The 22,531-nt window shown below is 46.9% G+C and overlaps 1 protein-coding gene across 1 annotated transcript in view; it reads right to left on the bottom strand.

Annotated features, from left to right (window-relative positions):
• LOC144480361 (annexin A7-like) overlaps positions 1–20,674 on the bottom strand; it is a 90,674-nt gene extending 70,000 nt beyond the window's left edge. The window contains exon 1 of the mRNA XM_078199784.1: positions 20,604–20,674. The gene's annotated coding sequence lies outside the window, so the exon portion shown is untranslated. The remainder of the gene's footprint in view (positions 1–20,603) is intronic.
• Positions 20,675–22,531: the final 1,857 nt, after the last annotated feature.

The raw sequence follows: 22,531 nt of genomic DNA on the forward strand, positions 1-22,531 counted from the left end.
TGGGCTGGTTACTATTCTCACTGGGTATTGCATGTGGCTCCTTACACCATTGCTGTAAACAAAGATGTACAGCACCACGAGCTGGTGTTTCCAAATTGGGACACCCTCACAGGTAACATTAGCCGGGTTTGTGACAGAAAATTGGGGGCTTGTCCAGGATTCTAAAAAGTTTAAATTCCTTGAGTACAGGAGATTTTTGACTTTGAACCTAATGAGACCAAGGATCAACAGAGGGAGAAGACGTTACTTAAAATAAAAGGCTACACAATGGCTTTGGAGGTAGTTAGATCTTACATGATAGTAGACAAACTATAGCAAGTTTAAAAAATGTGCCAAAAACTAAATTGGTGGAATTAGCAAATAAATTGGGCATAGCCTTCTTAGCGCCTGTAGATAAAGCTGAGATAATTGAAAGGCTAGCAATGTATTCAAACCTACAAGAGGGGTTAGCCAGACCCAATATTTCAAGAACGGAAGAAATCGAACTAGCTAAGCTTTAAGTAGAAAGAGACATGCAATTAAGTTAAAGATACAGGAAAGAGAGAGAAAGAGAGGAAGAGCGAGGGAATGGACAGAAACGGTGTTTCAAATGGAATTGGAAATGCAGATGTTAGCAACGGGAGAGAGAGAGAGAGAGCACCAAATTGAAATGTGACAAATGGCAGTGGTCCAGAAGTGAATGAGGAAGAAAGTGGTTCTAAGCAGGAAACCCATGGGGAAATATTCAGATATGCACAAGCTGCCCCAAAATTCAATAAAATGGAAGCTGAGACGTTTGATTCTGCTTTTAAAAAAATAGACAAATGAGATGACCACAAGACACTTGGACCCTACTCGTACAGACAAAAGACTCATTGCCTACCATGATTAGAACACATGTCAGGGAACAAAAGGTTAGAACAGCCAGACAAGCTGCAGAACCTGTGGACGATTACGAGTTGGTCCATAGGCCAAAGATTTTTTTCAGACCCACCTTTCAATCAGGGAAAGCAAGAAACTGGGAAGGTGCGAGAGAGAACAGGCCAACGAGAGAGGAAGTGTTCGGAAGCTCTAAAGGAGGCTTCCCCTCAAAATAAACCCGAGTCTGCTGGAGGGGGTGAGAAATATGAAGACAGTCAGGTGCTGGCATTGCAATCAACTGGGCCACACCCGAGAAGTATGTTGGAGACTAAACGGTCGTCCCATTGGGGTTATCAAACATACACAAGACAAAGGGAACTTAAAAACGGGGGAAGCAGAAAAGCTAGTTCGTATTGATACACCGAGAGAAAGGGCAGACAAAAGGGACAACAAGGTGAGCACCACCTGCACAGAGGCAGAATGACCAACAGGTGGTGAATGTATTCAAAGAGTGTGTGTGTAATGGTAAAATATTCCCATGTGGTCAGGATGGAATGGAAAAAGATATTAAAATATTACAAGCGAGTCAATCCTTAATGTTGTGGGATAAATATATTTGTTGACCAGAAGGGATACTACAGGATAAGATGTTAATTCACAGCATTCACAGAGAAATAAAAGAAATACCTTCAATAAAAGTAAACTTAGAGTAGCTTGAAGATGGAAATAGTCGTAGTAGGTGGTCAAATTGCCCATTGCAGGCATTCAATTCATTCTAGGGAATAACAGAGCAGGATCACAGACGGTCACAATGCCTACTGTAGTCAAGCAGCCAGTAGAAAATCCAGCCACAAAGAAATGACAGACAGACCATCACATGGGCTCATTCTGGATTGCATAGAGATGTGATCACAGGCTCATAAGCAAAGACAAAAGAGGGAGGAGTTGCCAGCCCAGGGCGAGGACAGTGAGATCAGGTTATCGGATACCATCTTGAACAAGTTAACTGAGAATGAGACAGACATAGAATGGGAGCAAGACCGATATGTTCAGTTCAAAGAAGTTAACTGAATTGCAGCAGAGTGACTGAAAATTAAAACAACTCCATCAGACCACGTACTCAATGCATTCGAATGGTACTATAGAACATAGAACAGTACAGCACAGAACAGAACAGGCCCTTTGGCCCACGATGTTGTGCCGAGCTTTATCTGAAACCAAGATCAAGCTATCCCACTCCCTATCATCCTGGTGTGCTCCATGTGCCTATCCAATAACCGCTTAAATGTTCCTAAAGGTGTCTGACTCCACTATCACTGCAGGCAGTCCATTCCACACCCCAACCACTCTCTGCGTAAAGAATCTACCTCTGATATCCTTCCTGTATCTCCCACCACGAACCCTATAGTTATGCCCCCTTGTAATAACTCCATCCACCCGAGGAAATAGTCTTTGAACGTTCACTCTATCTATCCTCTTCATCATTTCATAAACCTCTATTAAGTCTCCCCTCAGCCTCCTCCGCTCCAGAGAGAACAGCCCTAGCTCCCGCAACCTTTCCTCATAAGACCTACCCTCCAAACCAGGCAGCATCCTGGTAAATCTCCTCTGCACTCTTCCCAGCGCTTCCACATCCTTCCTATAGTGAGGTGACCAGAACTGCACACAATACTCCAAATGTGGTCTCACCAAGGTCCTGTACAGTTGCAGCATAACCCCACGGCTCTTAAACTCCAACCCCCTGTTAATAAAAGCTAACACACTATAGGCCTTCTTCACAGCTCTATCCACTTGAGTGGCAACCTTTAGAGATCTGTGGATATGAACCCCAAGATCTCTCTGTTCCTCCACGGTCTTCAGAACCCTACCTTTGACCCTGTAATCCACATTTAAATTAGTCTTACCAAAATGAATCACCTCACATTTATCAGGGTTAAACTCCATTTGCCATTTTTCAGCCCAGCTTTGCATCCTATCTATGTCTCTTTGCAGCCTACAACAGCCCTCCACCTCATCCACTACTCCACCAATCTTGGTGTCATCAGCAAATTTACTGATCCACCCTTCAGCCCCCTCCTCTAAGTCATTAATAAAAATCACAAAGAGCAGAGGACCAAGCACTGATCCTTGCGGCACTCCGCTAGCAACCTGCCTCCAATCCGAAAATTTTCCATCGACCACCACCCTCTGTCTTCGATCAGACAGCCAGTTACCTATCCAATCGGCCAACTTTCCCTCTATCCCACACCTCCTCACTTTCATCATAAGCCGACCATGGGGGACCTTATCAAACGCCTTACTAAAATCCATGTATATGACATCAACTGCCCTACCTTCATCAACACACTTAGTTACCTCCTCAAAAAATTCTATCAAATTTGTGAGGCACGACTTGCCCTTCACGAATCCATGCTGACTATCCCAGATTAATCCGCATCTTTCTAAATGGTCGTAAATCCCATCTCCAAGGACCTTTTCCATCAATTTACCAACCACCGAAGTAAGACTAACCGGTCTATAATTACCAAGGTCATTTCTATTCCCTTTCTTAAACAGAGGAACAACATTCGCCATTCTCCAGTCCTCTGGCACCATCCCCGTGGACAGCAAGGACCCAAAGATCAAAGCCAAAGGCTCTGCAATCTCATCCCTTGCCTCCCAAAGAATCCTAGGATACATTTCATCAGGCCCAGGGGACTTATCGACTTTCAGTTTATTCAAAACTGCCAGTACATCCTCCCTCCGAACAACTATTTCCTCCAGCCTGTTAGCCTGTAACACCTTCTCTTCCTCAAAAACATGGCCCCTCTCCTTGGTGAACACTGAAGAAAAGTATTCATTCATCACCTCGCCTATCTCTACTGACTCCATACACAAGTTCCCACTACTGTCCTTGACCGGCCCTAACCTCACCCTGGTCATTCTTTTATTCCTCACATAAGAGTAAAAAGCCTTGGGGTTTTCCTTGATCCGACCCGCCAAGGACTTCTCGTGTCCCCTCCTAGCTCTCCTAAGCCCCTTTTTCAGCTCATTCCTTGCTAACTTGTAACCCTCAATCGAGCCATCTGAACCTTGTTTCCTCATCCCTACATAAGCTTCCCTCTTCCTTTTCACAAGACATTCCACCTCTTTCGTGAACCATGGTTCCCTCACTCGGCCATTTCCTCCCTGCCTGACAGGGACATACCTATCAAGGACATCCAGTATTTGTTCCTTGAAAAAGTTCCACTTTTCATTAGTTCCCTTCCCTGACAGTTTCTGTTCCCAACTTATGCCCCCTAATTCTTGCCTCCTAATTCTATGTACAGGAGAACATATTAATGAGAAAGTGGTGACCACCACATTAGTGCAGAGGACAAATGCGCAGAAGATCACCAAATTATGTTACCTTCTGAATGTAGGAAAGAGATTCTGAGGATAGCTCAAGCGATTTCATTAGGGGGACACCTCAGAATAAAGAAAACCCAGGATAAAATCCAAAGACAGTTTTACTGGCCAAGACTCCACAAGAATGTAATCACTTTTGTTGAATTTTAAAGTTTTGTTTAGTCTATTTATTAGTTCACAAGTAGGCTTACGTTAACACTGCAACGAAGATACTGTGAAAATCGCCACCCTCTGGTGCCTGTTCGGGTACACTGAGGGAGAATTTGGCATGGCCAATGCACCTAACCAGCACGTCTTTTGGACTGTGGGAGGAATTCGGAGCACCCGGAGGAAACCCACACAGACATGGGGCGAATGTGCAAACTCCATACAGACAGTGACCCACGCCGGGAATCAAATCGAAGACCCTGGTGCTGAGAGGCAGCGGTGCTAACCACGCGAGAACCTGTCACCTGTGTCAGGTAATAGGGAAACTGCAAGCGGTAATAAAGCCAGCACTGTCAATCCTCATCCTAGCATTTGAAGAACATTTTACCAGGGTCCTAATCGACTGCGTAGAACACAAAGTGAGAACCAATATTTTTTTTATTCATTCGTGGGACATGGTCGTCGCTGGCTGGCCAGCATTTATTACCCATCCTTAGTTGCCCAAGGGCAGTTGAGGGTCAACCACATTGCTGTGGCTTTGGAGTCAGACCAAGTAAGGACAGCAGATTTCCTTCCCTAAAAGACATTAGTGAACCAGATGGGTTTTTCCGACAATCAACAATGGTTTCATGGTCATCAGTAGATCCTTAATTCCAGATATTTCTTATTGAATTCATATTGCACCATCTGCTGTGGTGGGATTCGAACACAGGTCCCCAGAACATTAACTGAGTTTCTAGCGATAATACCACTAGACCAATAGGGTGGACATATCCACCATATTCCCTGAATTACTGCGAGGAGTAGTAGTAAATTTTCACTAGATATGGTTTGCCAAAGGAGAGTCAGTTAGACCAAAGGTCAACTTTTATGTCAACACTATACAAAGAGGTCATGAATAACCTGGAGATGAAACTGTTACAGATCATCCAGAGTCCCAGGGAGCACTAGAGAGGTGGCACCAGACTTTGAAACCATGATGAAAGCTCATAGCGAAGATTACCCTCATGATTGGGACAAGGGGATTCCATTTTTATTATAGTTTGAATTGGTCTATGGGCATGAGGTCAGAGGAACATTGAAATTAATTCAGGAGAAGTTACTCAGGACAAACTCAGACAACACTTTCAGACTAGGTCTGAAATGGGGCTTGCGAGGTGGCGAGAAAACATTTAAAGACAGCCCAGCAGGGAATGAGAGCCAGGGCTGATAGGAAGGCCCAAACTCGTAGGAGAGAGAGTGCTTTATATTATTACCTGTATCGGGTAACCCCTTGAAAGCGAAATTCAGTGGGCCATATAACATAGAAAGGAAATTGAGTGAGGTAAACCATCTGGTACGCATCCCTGACAGATGAAAATCAGTAAGAGTTTTAACAACTCCAGGTTAAAGTCCAACAGGTTTATTTGGTAGCAAATACCATTAGCTTTCGGAGTGCTGCTCCTTCGTCAGATGGTCTGACGAAGGAGCAGCGCTCCGAAAGCTAATGGCATTTGCTACCAAATAAACCTGTTGGACTTTAACCTGGTGTTGTTAAAACTCTTACTGTGTTTACCCCAGTCCAACGCCGGCATCTCCACAAGATGAAAATCTCACAGAGCATGTCATGTGGACATGTTAAAATATGGGATGGAAAGGATGAGAACATGAGATAAAGGCAAAATACAGCAGATGTTTGAATCTGAAACAAAAACAGAAAATGCTAGAAAATCTCAGCATGCCTGACATTCTCTCTCCACAGATGCTGTCACACATGCTGTGAGAGTTTCCATTATTTTCTGCTTTTGTTTGAGAAAAAGCATGAGGTCTTGTTAGTCATGAAGCAGAAAGTTATACAAGCCTCAAATCCCTACACCATTCTGGCAAATCTCCTCTGCACCCTCTCCCAAGGTCTTAACATCCTTATTCTCCAAGTGCCCACAATTCTTTTAAATTTTACCTTTAAATTCTTATAAACCCAGCTGAGCCTGCGGAGTCAAGTTGGGAAGAGGTGTTAACAGTTGGGTGATACAGTATGTAATACGGTATTGCCTAATGCGGATTAGAAACCGAGTAAAAAGAAACAAACTAGCTTAATCTTTTGAGCTGTATAATGATCGGGAATAGTACTGGAGATTAAACATGGTGTGTTGGGAATAATTTGAGGGGGAGGGGGATTTACCCTATTCCACAAGAGAAATACTGAAGCTCACAAACTTCAATGGGACTTCCGATTCCAATCACATACTGGAACCAATTCATTAAGCGACTTTGGCAACAGGATTAGTGCCACTTGGTAGCTTATGAACAAAACGTTTTCCACGTCAAACGCTAATAAATGTCACCTCATGGCAACCTTCGTCAAAAGCCAGAAACATTTCCAAAACAAATTAATCACAACATGAACATTGGACTTAATAAAACAGGAAAAAACATCTCCACAAAGCCCAGGGTGGGGGAGGTTCCAGGTCTGACACCTGCTCTCTTCTGGGTTGGCTGGTCTTAGCTGGGCGAAAGGTTGATATGCCAGTTAGCCTCAGTACCACCCTTCGCCTGCCAAGGTTTATCTTGTTCACTCTTCATTGAGCAGAGAATGGCTTGTTTGGCAGGACAGACTTCAGCTAATGGGCCTTCAGACAGCTTGCTAATTGTCACTGCACAGCAGTGATTTGAAAAATAAAGTTGTAAAATTTATTTATTAGTCACAAGTAGGCTTACAGTAGCACTGCAATGAAGTTACTGTGAAAATCCCCTAGTTGCCACACTCCAGCGCCTGTCCGGGTACACTGAGGGAAAATTTAGCATGGCCATCGCGCTTAACCAGCATGTCTTTCAGACTGTGGGAGGAAACCGGAGAACCTGGAGGAAACCCACACAGACATGGGGAGAACGTGCAAACTCCACACAGACAGTGACCCAAGTTGGGAATTGAACCCAGGTCCCTGGCCCTGTGAGGCAGCAGTGCTAACCATTGTGCCACTGTGCCATGGGATGGGATGGTGGTTTGACACCAGCAAGCCAGTAAGGGAAAATAACAGCAAATGTCACTATTAAAAGCAAAAGATTTTAAGTCAGACTAAAAAAATTGAAGGAAGTTGCATATACTTCAATTAATGCCCCAGGTACGAAGCATGAATCTAATTATAAACAGTGAGCACAGAACTGGGTGTGAGATACAGAAAGATGTTTTAAAAATATATATCTCAGCTGTTGGGCCCACTCTTAACACACGACGGGAATCAATACACTCTCCAAAGACAGTGTCTTTGCAATGTAGGAAATGCAGCCAGCAATCTGTGCACAACAAGCCAACGCCACGTGATCATGACCAGATAAGCTGCTATAAGTGTCTGTGGGATGTCCCTGCCCTTCCTTGTAATAGTGCCAGGGGATCTCTGCTGCCTGCCTGAGAGGATACATCAGGCCTCATCCACAAGAGAGCACAGTTGACTGTGCGGCACTTCCTTAGGTTACTGTCTGTGTTGAGTTTGCACGTTCTCTTTGTGTCCGTGTGGGTTTCTTCCGGGTGCTCCGGTTTCCTTATACTGGGAGTGTCCACCTGAGTGAGAGATCAAGTCCACAATCTCTGAATCAAAGGCAAAGTTCACCACTAATGCTCCTAATGTCTTTAGTCAGTGCTTCAGTCGGTAGGAAATGACTGCTCATTCTCTTAGACTTCATTCCCGAGCAGAATGTTGCACTGCCATGTGACACACACACATCAAAGGCTATCCGGTAAAAATTTTAAATCAATTGTCAGCAGAGTTAAAATTAAGCTCAGGCATTGGGTGGAGCAGTGAGTCACATGGAACTCTGTTCTCAATTCAACTGATGAGCTGAACATGTCTGAAACACTGCGGTCTGTAAGCATGGAGGTAAAATGCATCTTAAGCTGTTGATTTATTAGTGTCACAAGTAGGTTTACATTAACACTACAATGAAGTTACTGTGAAAATAGTTGCCACACTCTGGCACCTGTTCGCGTACACTGAGGGAGAATTTAACATGGCCAATGTATCTAAACCAGCACGTTTTTCGGATTGTGGGAGGAAACCTGAGCACCCGGAAGAAACCCACGCAGACACGGGGAACATGCAAACTCCACACAGACAGTAACCTAAGGCAGGAATCAAACCTGGGTCCCTGGCACTGAGACAGCAGTGCTAACCACTGTGCCACCAAGCTGCCTATGTACCACCATGCTGCAAATTTCAGTAGGCACAGGTCAAAGCTCTGAAGCAAACCTGAAATGAGTCAGATCAGCAATCTAACGAGATGACAGGAGAGGGGGGCTGGAATATGGATTTATCATGTTGGGAGCAGTCTGAGCTGAGAATGGACGGCGGGAACATTCTGTGCTTGAATAGCCACATTTCAGATTTTATTCTGAGGATCATTGGTGCCAACCTTCCCATCAGTCTTGGAGATGGTTCTGATTGGGACACATTTCAAATGTTCATTTGTTCACAGTTCACACTTCATCATTATGAAGTGCTTCGAAAGGTTAGTCATGGCACAAGCCAATTCCGGCCTTCCAGACTGCCTGGATCCACTACAGTTTGCTTATAGTCACACCAGGTCCACAGCAGGTGCCATCTCCCTGGCCCCACACTCAACCCTGGAACATCTAGATAACAAAGACTCCTATTCATAGACTACAGCTCAGCCTTTAACACCATTATTCCGATGAAACTCATCTCCAAATTCTGTGGCCTGGGCCTCAGCTCCTCCCTCTGCAACTGGATTCTAGACTTCCGAAGCCAGAGACCACAATCTTTGAGGATAGACAACAACATCTCCTCCACGATCATCCTCAACACCGGTGCTCCACAAGACTGTGTCCTCAGCCCTTTTCTATACTCCTTATACACCTATGACTGTGTGGCCAAATTCCCCACCAGCTCGATTTCCAAGTTGGCTGATGTCACCACCATAGTGGGTCGGATTTTAAACAATGACAAGACGGTACAGGAAAGAGATGGAGAATCTGGTGAACTGGTGCAACAACAATAATCTATCCCTCAATGTCAACAAAACGAAGGAGATAGTCATCGACTTCAGGCAGCATAGTGGAGAGCAAGCCCCTGTCTACATCAGTAGGAACAAAGTAGAAATTGCCGAGAGCTTCAGGTTTTTAGGTGTCCAGATCCTGTCCTAGTTCCTCCATGTGGAAACTATTGTTAAGAAAGCCCACCAAGGCCTCTACTTTCACAGGAGGCTAAGGAAATTTGGCATGCTCACTACAACTCTCAGCAACTTCTACAGATGCATCATAGAAAGCATTCTTTCCAGTTGTATCACAGCTTGTATGGTTCCTGCTTTATCCAAGACCGTAATAAGCTACAAAGGGTCATGAACAAAGCCCAGTCTATCGCGCAAACCAGCCTCCCATCCACTGACACGGTCTATACTTCCCGCTGCCTCAGAAAAGCAGCCACTATAATCAAGGACCCCACGCACTCTGGACATACTTTTTTCCATTGGGAAAAAGATACAAAAGTCTGAGATTATGTACCAAGCGACTTAGGAACAGCTTCTTCCCTGCCACCATCAGACTTTTGAATGGCCCTAACATGCATCAAGTTGATCTTTCTCTACACTCTAACTATGACTGTAACACTACATTCTGTGCTCTCTCCCTTTCCTTCCCTATAAACGGTATGCTTTGTCTGTATAGCGCACAGGAAACAATACTTTTCACTGTATACTAATACATGTGACAATAAATCAAATCACATTGAAATGAGTGCTAGACACTCTCCAGCCTTGTGCCCAATTATTCAGTTGATTCTGGACAGAGAGCACTGGTAAGATACCAAACATGGAGGGCATCACAATTCCATCAATGAGGCCCCCAACTTGTGCATAAACACAGACAGATGGAAAGGGGATGGTCACGGGAAAGATCATAGAAATCATAGAAACCCTACAGTACAGAAAGAGGCCATTCTGCCCATCGAGTCTGCACCGACCACAATCCCACCCAGGCCCCACCCCCATATCTACCCACTAATCCCTCCAACCTATGCATCTCAGGACACTAAGGGCAATTTTTAGCATGGCCAATCAACCTAACCCACACATCTTTGGACTCCCAATCTTTCTCCATAGTGACAGCACGTACAAGATACACCTGGGACATTGCTGGTTTGCACGGCCCGTCTCTTGTGAAATACAGATATAAATCTAAAGACAGCCAAATATTCAAACACCAACTGTCACATTACAGGTATGTTCCTTCAAATGTTTAAAAACTATAAACTTATGGTGATGGTGTGGTCCACAGTCTGAACACAGCACTCGCTGGAGTTTCAGTAACAGCACGGCATCAGCCAGTTCAAATACTTGAGAATTAGTGGGGTAAATGCGTGGGGTTACGTGAGTAAAATGCGTGAGTAAAATAAGGGCCCATGGTATTCGAGGCAAGGTACTAACATGGATTGACGATTGGCTGTCAGACAGAAGGCAGAGAGTTGGGATAAAAGGTTCTTTCTCAGAATGGCAACCGGTGACAAGTGGTGTCCCGCAGGGTTCAGTGTTGGGGCCACAGCTGTTCTCTTTATATATTAACGATCTAGATGACGGGACTGGGGGCATTCTGGCCAAGTTTGCCGATGATACAAAGATAGGTGGAGGGGCAGGTAGTATTGAGGAGGTGGGGAGGCTGCAGAAAGATTTAGACAGTTTAGGAGAGTGGTCCAAGAAGTGGCTGATGAAATTCAACGTGGGCAAGTGCGAGGTTGTACACTTTGGAAAAAAGAATAGAGGCATGGACTATTTTCTAAACGGTGACAAAATTCATAATGCTAAAGTGCAAAGGGACTTGGGAGTCCTAGTCCAGGATTCTCTAAAGGTAAACTTGCAGGTTGAGTCCGTAATTAAGAAAGCAAATGTAATGTTGTCATTTATCTCAAGAGGCTTGGAATACAAAAGCAGGGATGTACTTCTGAGGCTTTATAAAGCACTGGTTAGGCCCCATTTGGAGTACTGTGAGCAATTTTGGGCCCCACACCTCAGGAAGGACATACTGGCACTGGAGCGGGTCCAGCGGAGATTCACACGGATGATCCCAGGAATGGTAGGCCTGACATACGATGAACGTCTGAGGATCGTGGGATTATATTCATTGGAGTTTAGGAGGTTGTGGGGAGATCTGATAGAAACTTACAAGATAATGAACGGCTTAGATAGGATGGACGTAGGGAAGTTGTTTCCATTAACAGGGGAGACTAGGACGCGGGGGCACAGCCTTAGAATAAAAGGGAGTCACTTTAGAACAGAGATGAGGAGAAATTTCTTCAGCCAGAGAGTGGTGGGTCTGTGGAATTCATTGCCACAGAGGGCTGTGGAGGCCGAGACGTTGAGCGTCTTCAAGACAGAAATTGATAAATTCTTGATTTCTCAAGGAATTAAGGGCTATGGGGAGAGAGCGGGTAAATGGAGTTGAAATCAACCATGATTGAATGGTGGAGTGGACTCGATGGGCCGAATGGCCTTACTTCCGCTCCTATGTCTTATGGTCTTATGGTTACGGGATGGGGGGGGGGGGGGGGGGGTGGACCCTCTATCAGAGTCAGTGCAGACTCAATGGGCCAACTTTTGGTCCTTCTGCACTGTAGGGATTCTATAAGTGTGGGGTGTATAGTCAGAGCTGAGTGTTATCCAGCTCTGTCTGGGTTGGAGCCGGTCTGGAAAGCTGACTGTGTACCACGAGGAGCGTTCAGCATTATGTGAGAAGGGCGTCTTTAGGAAACAGGTCTAAACTGCTTGATGCTTTTCTAATTCTAGGCAATGCAGCAAGCTATAAAGAATAATACAGGAACAGGCCCTTTGACCCACCAAGCCTGCGCCAACACAGGACGCCTTCCTAAACTAAAACCTTTTGCCTCTACGCAGTCCGTAACCCTCTATTCCCGACCTATTCATGTGCTTATCCATCTCTGACATGTTTGAATTTCTGAAGAACTTTCTAAACAACCATCACCACCACCACCACCCAGCAGGGCAAGGCACCAGGTACATTGGGGCACCATCACTCCACGTCACACTGTCCAGACTTTGAGCATGCTCTTTGGCCCACCAAGCCTGTGCTGACACACAACCCCTTTCCTAAACTAAAGACCTTTTGCCGCTACACGTTCCGTACCTCTCTATTCATGTATCTGTCAAGATGCCTCTTAAAAGTTGCTATTGTTTCTCCTTCTACCACCTTCTCTGGCAACATATTCCAGGTACTTACCACCCTGTGTAAAAATACTTGCCTCTCAGATCTCCTTTAAACTTTCCCCCTTTCACCTTAAACCAATGTCCCCTAGTAAAAACGGAGGGAGCTCTGGAGGAGTACAAAGAAAGTAGGAAAGAACTCAAACGGGGAATTAGAAGAGCAAAAAGGGGTCACGAAATGTTCTTGGCAGACAGGATTAAGGAGAATCCCAAGGCATTTTATTCATACGTTAGGAACAAAAGGGTTGTCAGGGAAAAAATCGGACCTCTCAGGGACAAAAGTGGGGAATTATGCTTGGAGCCCAAAGAAGTAGGGGAGATCCTAAATGAATACTTTGCGTCGGTACTCACAAAGGAGAGGGATGTGTTGACTGGGAGTGTCTCGGAGGGGAGTGTTGAACCATTGGAGAAAATCTCCATTACAAAGGAGGAAGTGTTAGGTTTGTTAGAGAAGTTAAAGACTGACAAATCCCCAGGGCCTGATGGAATCTATCCAAGGCTGCTCAGGGAGACGAGAGATGAAATCGCTGGGCCTCTGACGCAAATCTTTGTCTCGTCACTGGACGCAGGTGAGGTCCCAGAGGATTGAAGGATAGCTAATGTGGTCCCGTTATTTAAGAAGGGTCGGAAGGATAACCCGGGTAATTATAGGCCGGTGAGCTTGACGTCTGTGGTGGGGAAGTTGTTGGAGAAGATTCTTAGAGATAGGATGTATGCACATTTAGAAAGGAATAAACTCATTAACGATAGTCAGCATGGTTTTGTGAGAGGGAGGTCATGCCTCACTAACCTGGTGGAGTTTTTTGAAGAAGTGACCAAAATGGTTGACGAGGGAAGGGCCGTGGATGTCATCTATATGGACTTTAGTAAAGCGTTTGACAAAGTCCCTCATGGGAGGCTGGTGAAAAAGGTTGGATCTCATGGGATAAAGGGGGAGGGGCTAGATGGGTGGAGAACTGGCTTGATCACAGAAGACAGAGGGTGGTAGTGGAAGGGTCTTTTTCCGGCTGGAGGCCTGTGACTAGTGGTGTTCCGCAGGGCTCTGTATTGGGACCTCTGCTGTTTGTGATTTATACAAATGATCTGGAAGAAGGTGTAACGGGGGTGATCAGTAAGTTTGCGGACGACACAAAATTGGCAGGACTTGCAGATAGTGAGGAGCATTGTCAGAAGCTACAGAAGGATATAGAGAGGCTGGAAATTTGGGCAAAGAAATGGCAGATGGAGTTCAATCCTGATAAATGCGAAGTGATGCATTTTGGTAGAAATAATGTAGGGAGGAGCTATATGATAAATGGCAGAACCATAAAGGGTGTAGATACGCAGAGGGACCTGGGTGTGCAAATCCACAGATCCTTGAAAGTGACGTCACAGGTGGAGAAGGTGGTGAAGGCGGCATATGGCATGCTTGCCTTTATAGGACAGGGCATAGAGTATAAAAGTTGGGGTCTGATGTTGCAGATGTATAGAACGTTGGTTCGGCCGCATCTGGAATACTGCGTCCAGTTCTGGTCGCCACACTACCAGAAGGACGTGGAGGCTTTGGAGAGAGTACAGAGGAGGTTTACCAGGATGTTACCTGGTATGGAGGGGCTTAGTTATGAGGAGAGATTGGGTAAACTGGGGTTGTTCTCCCTGGAAAGACAGAGGATGAGGGGAGACTTAATAGAGGTGTATAAAATTATGAAAGGCATAGATAGGGTGAACGGTGGGAAGCTTTTCCCCAGGTCGGTGGTGACGTTCACGAGGGGTCATAGGTTCAAGGTGAAGGGGGGAGGTTTAACACAGATATCAGACGGACCTATTTTACACAGAGGGTGGTGGGGGCCGGGAATGTGCTGCCGGGCAAGGTGGTGGAGGCGGACACACTGGGAACGTTTAAGACTTATCTAGACAGCCATATGAACGGAGTGGGAATGGAGGGATACAAAAGAATGGTCTAGTTTGGACCAGGGAGCGGCGCGGGCTTGGAGGGCCGAAGGGCCTGTTCCTGTGCTGTATTGTTCTTTGTTTGTAATTGACATTTCTACCCGGAGAAAAAGATTCTATCGATGCCAATCATAATTTGGTAAACTTCTTTCAGGCTCAGCCCCCGACATTCAACTGAAAACAAACCAAGTCTCTCATAGCTCCCTCCAAACCAGACAACATCACGGCTTATGATTGGCATATGCACCATAGAACATAGAACATTACAGCGCAGTACAGGCCCTTCGGCCCTCGATGTTGCGCCGACCAATGGAACCAATCTAAAGCCCCTCTAATCTACACTATTCCAATATCATCCATATGTTTATCCAATAACCATTTGAATGCTCTTAATGTTGACGAGTCCACTACTGCTGCAGGCAGGGCATTCCACGCCCTTACTACTCTCTGAGTAAAGAACCTACCTCCAACATCTGTCCTATATCTCTCACCCCTCAATTTAAAGCTATGTCCCCTCGTGCTAGCTATCACCATCCGAGGAAAAAGGCTCTCACTATCTCACTATCCATCATGTCCTCTATTGCTTGGCCACTTCACTGCAGATTGAGCCCACAAGCTGCACATTCAGGAAGTGGAGCACTTTGGGGCTGTGGTAAATTGCAGCATTTAGATGAGGTGCTCGCAAAGCCATGCACAGTCATGATAACCTGCACCATGGGAAAGACCGTTATCCTAACAAAGCAACATGCATACTGTTTCTGCTTCTGTCTGGTCAGGGAGAAATCAACTTACCATAACTGCGTGGCCGCAGTGGTACCAGTCTCCAGGCACTGCCATGATGCACACCCTCCTCACTGCTGCCAGTGAGTTGAGCTGAGGTGGTGATCCACAGACAAGATGTTAACTGATACCCCTGCCTCTTCAGTGATTGAAGTAGGTCCATAGAATAATTCAGCACAGGAGGCCATTCAACCTACTGTGCCAGCTCTGAGCATTCCAAACAGTGCCACTCCCCTGCCCTTACGCCACAGCCCTGAAAATATCTCCTTTCAATTATTTATCCAATTCCCTTTCGTGAACAATGTGGATGCGCACTTAGCAGGCATGCAGGAAAAACAGATGCCTGGTTTATTCCTGAAGTAATAGGTGAGTGAGTCTCCACGAAAAAATTTGACTCAGAGCTTGAATCTATAAGGAGGCATCCCTTTGATCTGTTGAGAGAATCGGTTTCTCAAGTTCAGCCAAAGAGTCCCCCCTTTGTTTGCCGAATACCGTAGACCCAAGTAGTCATCCTCTATAATTCCTTTTGAAAGTTACTATTGCAAGGTTAGCCACTTTGGTAGGAAAGACAGAAATACAGAATATTTCTTCAATGGTTCGAGTGGCTGGGAAGTGCTGAACTTGGGTGTCCTTGTTCATGAGTCACTGAAAGATGACGTAGCAATTAAGGCGGCAAACAATATGTTGGCATTTATTACAACAAGATTTCAGTGCAGGAGTAAAGATGTCTTACAGCAATCATATAGTGTCTTAGTGAGACCACACCCTGGAGTATTGTGTGCAGTTTTTGTCTCCTTTCCCATACAGGGAGTGCAACAAAAGTACAGTAAATTAATTCCTGGGTTGGAGGGATTGTTCCACAAGGAAAGATTTAATAAAATGGGTCTTTAGTCTCTGGAGTTTAGAAAAATGAGGCAATCCCATTCAAACATACAAAATTCTGACAGGTTCGACAGGGTAGATGCATGAAGGGTGTTTCCCCTGACTGGGAGAGACTTGGGGGGGGGGGGTTTAGTACCGGGAGACAGTCTCCAAGTAAGAGGCAAGCATCAGCCATGATCTCATTGAATGGTGGAGAGGGCTTCCTTGTACACGACAAAAGCAGATTAACTGGTCTCTAACCAGTACTGTGCGATCTTGTGCTGTACAACATGACAACTGTGTTTGTCTACATAACAAAGGTCTGTCGGTTTCAAAAGTAATTTTGTTGTGAACTAAGACATTGAATGGAGCCCAGTCCATCACGCAAACCAGCCTCCCATCCATCAACTCCGGCTACACTTCCCGCTGCCTCGGAAAAGCAGCCGGCATAATCAAGGACCCCACCCCGCGCATCCCAGACATTCTCTCTTCCACCTTCTTCTGTCAGGAAAAAGAGACAAGTCTGAGATTACGTACCAGCCGACTCAAGAGCAGCTTCCCCCCTCCGCCCCCCCCCCCCCCCCCCCCCGCCCCCCGCCCGAATGGGCCTACCTTATATTAAGTTGATCTTTCTACACCCTAGCAATGTCTGTAACAGCTATGACTATATTCTGCACCCTTTCCTTTTCTCCCCATTGTTCTCTATGAACGGTATGCTTTGTCTGTATAGTGCGCAAGAAACAATACTTTCCATTGCATACCAACACATGATAATAAATCAAATAACATTGAATAATGGTGTTGCAATTCGCATTCCAACCATTATTCATGTAAATTGAGTCTGTGTCTTATAAGTTCTGTTTGTGAACAGAATTCCCACTCACCTGAAGGGGCTCAGAGCCTCGAAAGCTTGTGTGGCTTTTGCTACCAAATAAACCTGTTGGACTTTAACCTGGTGTTGTTAAACTTCTTACTGTTGCAATCTTCACCAGGTGAGATCAGAAAACAGGCTGTTCAACACAGAGGGGGACTGAAGACTCTGCCATATTAGGGGGTGGCCATCTCCACAAGCTCATTTACAAAATAGGAAGCAATGCCCAGATTCCCACCACCTTACAAAGCAGCCTTTACTAATTTGTCCAAATGCTGTAGTCACACCTTAGTGCAATGCCAATAAAGCCACCACCCGAGTTTGTTCTAATTCCCTTAAACCAGGAGGTTGAACTGACCTCAGCCAGCACCCAGGCTCCGGTCTCAGGGTGGCCCTCAGTACCCTGGGGCCAAACTTCAGAATGAGGAGGAAAGGGTTGGAATATCTGACATTGTTTAACCGGTCATAGCATTATTAACAAACTACTAATCGTGTAGTAACCATTCACCCAGATCCTGACCAATTAATCCCCTGAAACTTGTCACAGTCACTATGGGTGACACAGTGGTCAGTGCTGCTGCCTCAGCACCAGGGGCCTGGGTTTGATTCCCAGCTTGGGTCACTGTCTGTGTGGAGTTTGACGTTCTCCCCGTGTCTGCGTGTGTTTCTTCCGGGTGCTCCGGTTTCTTCCCACAGTCCAAAGATGTGCTGGTTAGGGTGCACTGGCCGTGCTAAATTCTCCCTCAGTGTACCCGAACAGGTGCTGGAGTGTGGCAACTAGGGGATTTTCACAGTAACTTCATTGCAGTGTTAATGCAAGCCTACTTGTGACACTAATAAATAAATGTAAACCTTAGTGATTAGTTACTAGTTATTGTAATCAATAGTTACCATATGTCAAGCTTGCAACGAACAAAGAACTAAGAACAGTACAGCACAGGAACAGGCCCTTCAGCCCTCCAAGCCTGTGCCGATCATGTTGTCCTATCTAAACCAACCGCTTATATCCCTCTATTCCCCGTCTGTTCATTGTCTATCCAGATAAGTCTTAAACGTTGCTAAAGTACTTGCCTCAACTACCTCACTTGGCAGTGCATTCCAGCTCCCCCCTGCCCCGCCCCCCCCCCCCCCCTCCCCGCCAATGGCACATCTCCACTGAAACTTTCCTCCCTTATCTTGAACTTAGGCCCCCTTGTATTTGTCATTTCTGCCCGAAGAAAAAACTTCCAACTGTTCACCCTATCCATACCCCTCAATTTTATAAACTTCTATCAGGTCACCCCCTCAGCCTCTGTCTTTCCTGGGAGAACAATCTCAGTTTATTCAATCTCTCCTCATAGCTAATAACCTCCATACCACGCAACATCCTGGTAAACCCTTTCTGTACTCTCTCCAAAGCCTCCATGTCCTTCTGGTAGTGTGGTGACCAGAATAGCACACAGTGTCCCAAAGGTGGCACGGTAGCACAGTGGTTAGCACTGCTGCTTCACAGCTCCAGGGTCCCGGGTTTGATTCCCGGCTCGGGTCACTGTCTGTGTGGAGTTTGCACATTCTCCTCGTGTCTGCGTGGGTTTCCTCCGGGTGCTCCGGTTTCCTCCCACAGTCCAAAGATGTGCGGGTTAGGTTGATTGGCCAGGTTAAAAATTGCCCCTTAGAGTCCTGGGATGCGTGGATTAGTGGGTAAATATGTGGGGGTAGGGCCTGGGTGGGATTGTGGTCGGTGCAAACTCGATGGGCCGAATGGCCTCCTTCTGCACTGTAGGGTTTCTATGATTTCTATGATTTCTATGAAATGTGCAAGGATCTGGCAGATGGAGTATAACATTGGTAAATGTGAGGTTATCCACTTTGGAAGGAATAATAGTAAAATGGACTAATATTTAAACGGTGAAAAATTACAACATGCTACTGTGCAGAGGGACCTGGGGGTCCTTGTGCATGAATCGCAAAAACTCAGTTTGCAGGTGCAGCAGGTGATCAAGAAGGCAAATGGAATGTTGGCCTTTATCGCGAGGGAGATCGAGTATAAAAGCAGGGAGGTCATGCTGCAAGTGTTCAGGGTACCTAGAGTACTGTATACAATTTTGGTCCCCTTATTTAAGAAAGGATATATTAGCTTTGGAGGGGGTACAGAGAAGGTTCACCAGGTTGATTCCAGAGATGAGGGGGTTAGCTTATGAGGAGAGATTGAGTAGACTGGGCCTGTACTCATTGGAGTTTAGAAGGTTGAGGGGAGATCTTATAGAGATATATATAAGATAATGAAGGGTCTAGACAGGGTAGAAGCAGCGAGGTTATTTCCACTTACAATGGAAACAAGAACTAGGGGGCATAGCCTCAAAATACAGGGGAGTCAATTTAGAACAGAGTTGAGGAGGCACTCCTTCTCCCAGAGGGTAGTGAATCTTTGGCATTATCTGCCCAATGAAGCAGTAGAGGCTACCTCGTTAAATGTGTTTAAGTCACAGATAGATAGATTTTTAACCATTAAGGGAATTAAGTGTTATGGAGAGCGGGCGGGTAAGTGGAACTAAACTCACTATCAGATCAGCCATGATCTTATTGAATGGCAGAGCAGGCTCGAGGGGCTAGATGGCCTACTCCTGCTCCTATTTCTTATGTTCCCTAACCAACATTTTATATAACTGTAACATAACATGCCAACTTTTGTACTCTGTGCCCCATCCGATGAACGCAAGCGTATCATATGCTTTCTTCACCACCTTTTCCACCTGTGCTGCCACTTAAGAATCTGTGGACCTGTACTCCCAGATCTGTGTCTGCGCTCCTGATGGTTCTGCCATTTATTTTATAGCTCCCACCTGAACTGGATTTACCAAAATGCATCACCTTGCATTTGTCTGGAATAAATTCCATCTGACATTTCTCCACCCAATTTTCCAACCTATCCATATCCTGCTGTATTCTGATAATCTTCACTATCCGCAACTCCGCCAACCACAGTATCATCCACAAACTTGCTAATCAGACCAGCAGGTTTACTTGCAAGTCATTTATATATATCACAAACAGAGGTGCCAGCACTGATCCCTCAAGTCCATGTAGACAACATCCACAGCCCTTCCCTCGTCAATCATTGTCACCTCAAAAAACTCAATTAAAATGGGGAGACATGACCTTACAAGCAGTGTAATTAATGCCTGTAACCTGTTAGGGCGACTACCCCAGTAACTAGGCACTAGTTAGCGTGACCAACACAGTAAGCAGTCACTAGTTAGCGTGAGTAACCTAGTAACTGGTGTGACCCAGTAAGCAGTCACTAGTTAGTGTAACTAACCCGGTAACTAGTCAATAGTTAGTGAAAGCGAGTGGCTCCGCCAGGTGGCTATCTCCCCACCCAGAGCCGCAGCCCGAGCCTGGGGGCCCGATCACTCTGGTTCCCGGGTTCGGTTCGATCTGCCTCCCCGCCCTCGGCTCCGCGTCTCCCGGCCCAGGTTTACCGTCCCCCGCTTTACCCGGCCCCGGCCCAGGTTTACCCGGGGTCTCCCCGGCCCCGAAGGCCCCGGTTTACCCGGCCCCGGCCCAGGTTTACCCGGGGTCTCCCCGAAGGCCCAGGTTTACTCACTCTCTCTGATTCCGCTCCGACTCCAAGGGCGATTCCCCTCTTCACTCTTAACCACACCCGCCCCCCGGGGCCCCGAGCCAATCACAGCTCGGCTCCTCCCAGCCCTGGGCCTATCACAGCCCTGGGCCAATCACAGCCTGGGCCGTCCCAGCTCCAGCCAATCACAGCCCAGATCCTTCCAGTCCAGAGCCAATCACGACCCGGGTCTTCCTAGTTACAGCCAATCACAGCCAGGACCCGCCCAGTTCAGAGCCAATCACGACCTGAGTCCTGCGAGCCCCAGCTCTCCTCAGCCAATCAGAGTGTCAGTGTTTTACCCACTCCAGGGACTCTCCTGCAGCCATTCAGGAATCGGCAACAGGTTCGTTCCAGGAAGTGGACGTTCATTGACCCCCCTGAACCCCCAGACACTAACCCCCAAAACACTGACCCCCTGAACCCCCAGACACTAACCCCAAAACACTGACCCCCTGAACCCCCAGACACTGACCCCCAAAACACTGACCCCCTGAACCCCCAGACACTAACCCCCAAAACACTGACCCCCTGAACCCCCAGACACTAACCCCAAAACACTGACCCCCTGAACCCCCAGACACTGACCCTCAAAACACTGACCCCCTGAACCCCCAGACACTAACCCCCAAAACACTGACCCCCTGAAACCTCAGACACTAACCCCCAAAACACTGACCCCCTGAACCCCCAGACACTAACCCCCAAAACACTGACCCCCTGAACCCCCAGACACTAACCCCCAAAACACTGACCCCCTGAACCCCCAGACACTAACCCCCAAAACACTGACCCCCTGAACCCCCAGACACTAACCCCAAAAACACTGACCCCCTGAACCCCCAGACACTCACCCCCAAAACACTGACCCCCTGAACCCCCAGACACTAACCCCCAAAACACTGACCCCCTGAACCTCCAGACACTAACCCCCAAAACACTGACCCCCTGAACCCCCAGACACTAACCCCCAAAACACTGACCCCCTGAACCCCCAGACACTAACCCCCAAAACACTGACTCCCTGAACCCCCAGACACTAACCCCCAAAACACTGACCCCCAAAACACTGACCCCTAAAACACCGACCCCTAAAACACCGACCCCCTTGAACCCCCAGACACTAACCCCCAAGACACCGACCCCCTGAACCCCCAGATACTAACCCCCAAAACACTGACCACCTGAGCCCCCAGACACTAACCCCCAAGACACCGATCCCCAAAACACTGACCCCTAGAACACCGACCCCGAAAACACAAACTCCCAGGCACTGACCCCAAGACATTGACCCCCAAAACACTGACCCCCTGAACCCCCAGACACTAACCCCCAAAACGCTGACCCCCTGAACCCCCAGACACTAACCCCCAAGACACCGACGCCCAAAACACTGACCCCTAAAATACCGACCCCTAAAACACCGACTCCCAGGCACTGACCCCGAGACGCTGACCTCCTGAGCCCAAAATACTGATGCCCAGACACTGACCCCCAGACACTGACCTCCAAACCACCAACCCCCAGATACCGACCCCCCAGACACCGGCGCCCCAGACACTGACCCCAAGACACTGACACACAGACACTGACACCCAGACAATGACCCCCAAAACACTGACCCCCTAAACACTGACCCCTGACCCCCAGACACTGACCCTCAGACACTGACCTCCAAACCACCAACCCCCAGATACCGACCCCCCAGACACCGGCGCCCCAGACACTGACCCCAAGACACTGACACACAGACACTGACACCCAGACAATGACCCCCAAAACACTGACCCCCTAAACACTGACCCCTGACCCCCAGACACTGACCCCCCAGACACTGAACCCCAGACACTGAATCCCACACACAGACCCCAGACATTGACCCCCAAAACACTGACCCCGGACACTGACCCCCA

This window comes from Mustelus asterias, chromosome 28 (assembly GCF_964213995.1).
Source record: "Mustelus asterias chromosome 28, sMusAst1.hap1.1, whole genome shotgun sequence".
Taxonomy (NCBI): Eukaryota; Metazoa; Chordata; class Chondrichthyes; order Carcharhiniformes; family Triakidae; genus Mustelus; species Mustelus asterias.